Consider the following 7,557-nt stretch of genomic DNA (forward strand, 5'->3'; position numbering starts at 1 on the left):
CCCCCAAACTTGGAGACACAGTGCCTTCCCAAGGCTGTCGCTGGTTGAGAATGGCAGAGAGCTGCCTCACACCCCCAGGCTAGCAAGCACAGAGGAATAAGCAACAGCAGTCCTCAGTGGGGGCTGGGGGAAGTAATGGAGTCCCTTTCTGAGGGACAGGCATCCAGGGAATTCCTAAAGCTGAGGATGGAGAGGTATCACAAAGAAAAGCCCTTTGGCAAATCAGCCCACACTTGAAATATAAGATGATACTGAGAAATTTGAAGCCAGTTAACCCATAGCAACAACAAAACCCAAACCATGCTCAGTTCCCCCACACTGACAGCCCAGCAGAGGAAGGAGAATGCCACAGCTAAACATAAACCCTATTTACCTCGATTTCTATCATCTTATGCATGACATTCAGGGGTAAGTAGTTTGCAGGTGTAAAACAGAAGTTATGGGACAAAACTCTGGCAAGAGACAAAACAATCAATGTAAATAGGCACTAGAGTGGTTCAGATGTTGGGAATAGAAATGATTTAAAGTGGCCATGATGGAGTCCTTGCAGACACCGCCACCCAGGAGCCTCCCAAGCCACCCAGCCATTGTCAACGCCACCATGTTCTTTGGCATCGCCATGGAGGGCAAGCTCTTTGGCTGTGTCTCCTAGGAGCTATTTACAAAGTTCCAGAGAAAGCAGAGAACTTTCATGCTCTGAGCCTTGGGGAGAAAGGATTTGGTTATAATAGTTCCTGCTTTTACATAATTATTCTGGGATTTATGTGCTAGCGTGGTGACTTCAGAGGCCATAATGGCACTGGTGGCAAATCCATCCATGAGGAGAAATTTGACAATAAGAATTTCTTCTGAAGCACATGTCCGGCATCTTGTTCATGGCAAACGCTGGGCCTAATACAAAAGGGTTCCCAGTTTTTCATCTGCACTGCCAAGACCAAGTTGTTAGATAGCAAGCATGTTGTCTTTGGCAGAATGAAAGAGGGAATATTGTGGAAGCCATGGAGCTCTTTGGGTCCAGGAATGGCAAGACCAGCAAGATCACCATTTCTAACTGTGGGCAAATCTAATAAAATTGACTTGTGTTTTATCTTAACTACCAGACCATTCCTTCTGTAGCTCAGGAGAGCAGCCCTTCTCCCCATATACTCAAAATATCCTATAATCTTTGTGTTCTCACTATAGTTCTATGGGTTCCATGTTTTCTTTACTCCCTTCCAAATGTAACTGGATTTCAGAGTGAGGTTTATGATTATGAAATAAGAACTAAATAATAACAACAACAAAAATAACCATGATGGATCTATCAAAAGCTTTAGAAGAAAATATAGAGTGCACGGACAGTTGGGGGATTTCAATAGGGAGATTATATATAAAAATAATGGCAATAGAGATGAAGAATTCTTTGAATAAACGTATCAGTTGACTCAAAACACATCAGTGTGGGGAAGTCAGTACATTTAAGGATAGGTCACTAGAAACCATCTAAACTGAAGCACAAAGAGAAGAAAAAGCAGGGGGAAAAGGTACAAAATACCTCAGAGCTATGGAACAAGATCAAATGGTCTGATACAGGCATACACTGAATTCCAGAAGGCACGAGATAATGTGACACATGAAGTACTTGAAGAGATAATGCCAGCTAATTTTCCAAGTATAGTTAAAGTATAAAATGACAGATTCAAGCAGCTCAGAAGTCCTCAAACATGACAAATTGGGGGGAAAATCACAAAAAAGGAAATGCCTAGACATATCATATTTAAATTGCTGAAAACTAAAGATAAATGGAAAATCTTGTAGGAATCCAAAGAAAAAAGCACATGATATAGGAAGGAAAAAGATAAGAATACAGAGGACTTCTTACGAAAAACTATGCAAACCATAAAACAATAGAGTGAAATCTTTAAAGAGTTAGGGGGGAAAAAAAGGTCAACCCAGAATTCTATACTTAGTATAAGTATCTTTCAATAATAAAGGATTAATTTTTTTTCCCAAAGAACTTATGAAATTTACTACCAACTGCCTTGAACTAAAATAAGTGTTATAGGAGGGTTTTCAGAAGAAAGGAATACGATACAGAAACCTGGGTCTGCAGAAAGAAATGAAGGTCTCCAGAAATGGTTAAAATGAAGGTAAATATGGAAGGCTAGTTTTAAGCACTCTGAAGGTTAAATGACTGTCAACAGTAAAGTCAGTAGCACAAGTATGACTAAAATGTATGAGAGCACAAAAGATGGAAGGCAGAAATTGGAATTATGGAGTCATAAGGTTCTGGCACAACATGTGAGAGAGTTTTGTGTTACCAGAAGGCAGACTGTGATTAATTAGAAGTACATATTGCAACCCTTGGGGCAACCGCTAAAACTTCTTAAGGAGAGTTATACAAGGAAATTTATGTGATGTAGCTCTGGACCCCTATCACTGTTCATGCTGTAGATACACCAGTCTTTCCCACCCTATGCTCCTAATCCACGTGTTTGCAAATTTCCTTTGTCTAGAGCAAGAGTTTTTGCCTCATCACATGCTGGTTCCTCCTCATAATTCAGATGTGGTATCGCACGTTGTCTCAGTAGAGAGGACTTCCCACCCTGCATGATCAAATAGACCCACCTGCCATTTTCTGCCCTTTTCTCTGTTTTCTGGTCTTCCCAACCACTCTCTGAAATGACCTTACTCCTGTTCTGTTTCCCACCTCTACAAGGGAAGAACCAAAAGGGTCAGACTCAACCCCCTCTATTAGCTGGTGTCCCTGGTGCCTGGGACTGTGCTTGACACAGCAAACTCAATCAATAAACACAGACTCATCAAAGCACCGAGCAGCGTGCAGAGTAAAATGAAGGAGAAGAAGTACAGCAGGGCTCCCTCAGGACTGTGGGAGGGTCGCACACTGTTACTTCTGCAAGAGGACAGGGAAACTAAGGGTCAACTTTGTGTTAGACCTGAGAGGATAAGGAGAAGTTTGCTATAACTGTAATGAAAGGGGTTATTTTTCAGACAAATGGGCGCATAGTAAATAAAGACAAGGAGACATGGAAGTACATGGTGCAAGGGGATTCTAGTGTCCGGTTGCTGAAATTTTTAGCCAGTGAGGGAACTGTTGGTTTTATTCCAGATTAGGACCGGTAAGAAGAGGGCCTGACTATCTCATTTAAGGATTTTGACACTGTCCTGGAGGCACTGTAGAATCATCAAGGTCTTTGATCTTTGATATGAAATGATGTGATCAGTGTGTTTGAAAAACAAAGGCTTTAGTAGTGGAGAAACACTGATTTCCCTTAAGACATGAAGGTGGCACTCAGCAATAAGGAGGTGTCTGTCCTGGTTCTAAGATCAGAGGAGAAGCCTGGAGGGAGATGGGTGGATGAAGAATGACAAATAGTACTTGCTCTTCTGTATTTTTCCCTCAACTGGAAATAACTTGACTTCTTACTTTCCCTCTAGCCTGTAACACTTTATCTCATCTTGTTTTTTAAAATAAGGATGTCACAGGGAAAACACAAATATTTCCACATGTAATTAAAAATTATTTCCCAAAGAAAGGTGAGTTTCTCTTTGTATCAACAATTCCTTTTCTGCAGGTTGCTGTGGTTGTCTCTTTCTCTTAATACTGTCCATACTGTATCTAGTGCAGTGTCTGCTCCTTGGTGGGTGCTCTGTAATGTCGGATGATGGTAATCATATGCATCACTGAGACAGCACTCCTGTAAAACCAGCAGCCATTCAATTCCATAATGTTTTAGAATTAAAAAAAGGACTTGTTCTTCCTTTAATATAACATTAGGTCAGAATCACGGGTGTCCACCTGAATAATACAAGTAATTTCCTATGATGAAGATAAGGAGGAAAAATACATTTATTGAACACCTTCTATACACCTTGGGTTGTGTTTATACAGATAGATAAATATCCTTACTTAATACAGAGATATAAAATATATACCACAACAGTATCAGCAACTAAATTGTGGGATGATGAAAATTTTCATTTGATAAACTGAAAAATAAAAAAAAATTAACATGTATTGTTTTTAAAATACATTTAAAATCTCTCTTTCTCTCATTATAAGAGGATTTACTTGAATTCCACACCAGCTTATTCCAACACATTCCACTTCCTGATTTGCTCTGGAATCATAATGGGAACTGAAGTTATTATGCTTTTCTCTGCCTATTTGTGATGCACAGGTGTGACCTGCTTGGTCTTCTCCAAGACTTTTTCTTGTTGGATCCATGTGTATGAAAGGATATTTAACCCAAATCCTAGGTTTTTTTTTTTCATTTCTTTCATTTTTAAAACATTTTGATACTCTGAATATGACACACACAGAAAACAGTAAAATTTTTAAAGGCACATCATAGTGACTGGTCAGAAAACCTACACCCAGGGCACCACCATCCAGTCCAAAAAAATAGAAAAGTTCTGCACTCCAGACACCTGCCTCCCATCCCACCAAACAACTTCTCCCCCTCCAAGAGGTGACCTGCTCCCCCATCTTTATGATATCCCCTCTCTTCCTTTTCTTTGTAGTTGAAGCACAGACATAAACAACTGTATATATTACAATTTAGTTTTTCAAATATTAGATAAAAGGAATGACATATCATATTCATTTCAGTCTGTCTTCTCTTGCTCGAGGAACAACTGTGGCATCTCCTTCGGTGCTAGTTTGGTGATGACAGAACCATTTGGTTTACATCTGAAGATGTAGTTACTGTTTCTATATTACCAAAGGTTCTTACCTTGCTGGGTATAGAATTCTAGCTTGGCACTTATTGCCTTTCTGTCCTTTGACCTCACTGTCTTCTGGCTTGTATTTCTATTACTGAGGAAAGAGTTGTCAGCTTCAGTTAATATTCTGGTTTTGAAGAAAACTTGCCCCTTTCTTCTGGCTACTTTTAAGAGTTAAAAAATTCCTTTTGCTTCTGATTATCAGAAGTTTCACTGTAATATACCCAAGTGTGTCATTTTTAAAATTTACTGTGGGCTTTTAAAGCTTCTTGGAGCTGTGATTTTTGTCTTTTATTAGCTTTGTAAAGTTCTCCACCAATATGGTATCACTTCTGCCCAGTTTTCTCCCCCTACTCTCTGGGATTCCAATTACAAGCATCCTGGGCCTTCCCTCAGTACCCTCTGTGTGTCTCATAGCCTGTTCTGTACTGTCCTTAATTTCTAATCCTGATTTCCTTTTGACAATGACATTTGGCTTATCTCCTACTTTGCTAATTATTTCTGCATTCAATCTATTATCAAATCCTCCAACTTAATTCTACAGGTTTGTTTATGTATTTTTCTATTCTGCATTTTCAATTAATTCTTTTTTTAAAGTATTGCGTGGGTTCTTTGTAAGAATTCTCAAAGGCTCTGCTTTCTTGAATGTGATCATCAGTTTCTTTAAAGTCGAACAACTCCAATGTCTGGACCCCCTGTGAGTCTGTTTCTATCACCTGTGTTTTCTGCTGATTTCTATTCATGTTGTCTTGCTGTGTCAAGGTGCCTGATTATTTCATGCAGTGTGCCAGAGGCTTTATTTTTTCAATGGTTTGTAGGAGTGATTCTGGTCCTAGTGGATGGGATTTAAGCTTGCTATAGTAATCCCTGGCGTGCCTCACTCCAATTTCAGAGATTGAGATCACTAGTGGCCAGGCTGCAGAGGCTATAGTGGCCTGCTGACTTCGAGTTTGCCCTGGTGACCTTAGAGGAGAAGCATCTCCTAATGTCAGCCCATGTTCCCACATCCCAACCCCATTATCTTTCAAGGTCTTGTTAGCTTTCTGTGGTGTGTTGCAGAGTTTTTAATATATTCTGTGGTTGGTCTCATCTACTTCATCTATCATTTTGAGAAAGGTGCTTTATGTATTCATTAAATAAATATGAATCAAGTCCTAGTCTGGGCCGGGCACTATGTTACACGTTGGATATTCACTGTCGAGCTAGAGGGAGAAAGAGAAGCACTGTCCATGCGGTGTTAATTATCTAGTGTTCCAAGTTTTAATTACTTGATTTCTGGTTCTCTAACTCTCTATAAAGGCAGATTTGAAATAAATCCAGAAAATACCATAATGGTCCATAGATGTGATGGATCCAAAAGGGCAAGCAGAGTCTGAGAGGGGTATTGAGGGATCCTTGGAAATACACAGTAGAGAGTCCTGTTCATGTGACCAGAAGTGTTTGTGATGGAAAGTCCTATGTGCTTTCTTGCCCTCCTTCTGGCAACAGTGCATACTGATCGCTCTGGGCGATCCTGGCCAGCCCTGCTGATGTCTTCTTGTGGTAAGAGGAAAGAAAGGGGGAAGTTGAAAGAACTTATTTAAGAGCCATTTAAAATTTAAATAGTGTCCATAGGCACGAAAGCCTCATGGTGTTCTAAAGCAACACTACTCCCTTAGAACACTATTCCCCCATGTTTACACACTCTCTTCAAAGACCCATTAGATCTAAACTCTTTGATGCACGACCAGCTACTTCAGCGGCGACTTTTTGTCAGCTCAAATTTAAATCCAGAGGGGAAGAGGACAAATTGGCTCTTTTATCAAACACTTTCAGTACAAACTCACAATGAACCGGGATATTTTCCCCTCTTGAAAGCTACACGATGAGCTTATGAGCAGGACACAGTGAATAAATATTCTGCCCAGGAGCGAGATTAGAAAACAAAGTCAGACTTTCAGGAGCCGGAGCCACACACACACAATTCTCTTCCAGCTGGGCTTGTGTCAGTTCCTCTCTCTCTGGGGACCGCAAGCACAGCGGGGTGGAGAAGCCACCACCTTCCACTGGTGTTGAGGAAGGTCCTGTGGGTGCCGTGGCCCTGGGTTGCTAAGACATGCTGCCAGACAGAAGAACCAGGGTTCTCTGTAAAGTCCAGGGGATGGTCATTACTGGATGTGTTTCTAGGACATAGAACTGAGCGAGACCTTCTCCCGCCCTCTCTATGCTCTTGGGCCAGACTCGGTGCTCACTGTACGTGCTGCACACACCTTCCGCCAGGGGTCAGCGCTCTCTACGGAGGGGGTGACACAGATGGATGATGAGGTTTGCACTGAGGACACCCAGTCACCACCCGGTGCTGGTGACTCCTCTCTTGGCGCTTCCTTGAGAAGAAGTAGCATCCTTCTGAAAGCTAGTTTTCCCACTAGAGAAGGTCAGGAAGGGAAGAGATATGGAGAAAAAGTAACTATGAAATGATCTACCTGTCTTCAGGATACATGGAATGCTTTGCCTTTCAAAAAATCCAATTGTGAGAAATTCTGTTGTAGTGGTCAGCTCACTCCGTAAAAAGAGAGCCCAGACTGGGGAGCTTAAATAGCAGAAATTTCCTTCCCACCGTTCTGGAAGCTGGAAGTCCGAGATCAAGGTGTCAGCAGAGTTGGTTTCTTCTGTGGGCCAACAGCCTCTCTCCTTGGCTTAGAGATGGTCACCTTGCTCTGTTCTCACATGGTCTTCCTGCTGGGCACGTTGGCGTCTTCGTCCCCTCTGCTCACAAGGACACGGTCACACTGAATAAGGACCCATCGTGCAATCTCATTTTACCTTATCTTCTCTGGGAAGGCTGTCTCCAAA

General features: G+C 41.4%; 1 pseudogene across 1 annotated transcript; it reads left to right on the top strand.

The window, feature by feature from the left end:
• Positions 1 to 532: 532 nt before the first annotated feature.
• On the top strand, positions 533 to 1,067 carry LOC308349870 (peptidyl-prolyl cis-trans isomerase A-like; annotated as a pseudogene). The gene is made up of 2 exons: positions 533 to 643; positions 772 to 1,067. The product of its transcript is annotated as a peptidyl-prolyl cis-trans isomerase A-like (transcript).
• The last annotated feature ends 6,490 nt before the right edge of the window (positions 1,068 to 7,557 follow it).

Source organism: Martes martes, assembly GCF_963455335.1.
Source record: "Martes martes genome assembly, chromosome: 9".
NCBI lineage: Eukaryota > Metazoa > Chordata > Mammalia > Carnivora > Mustelidae > Martes > Martes martes.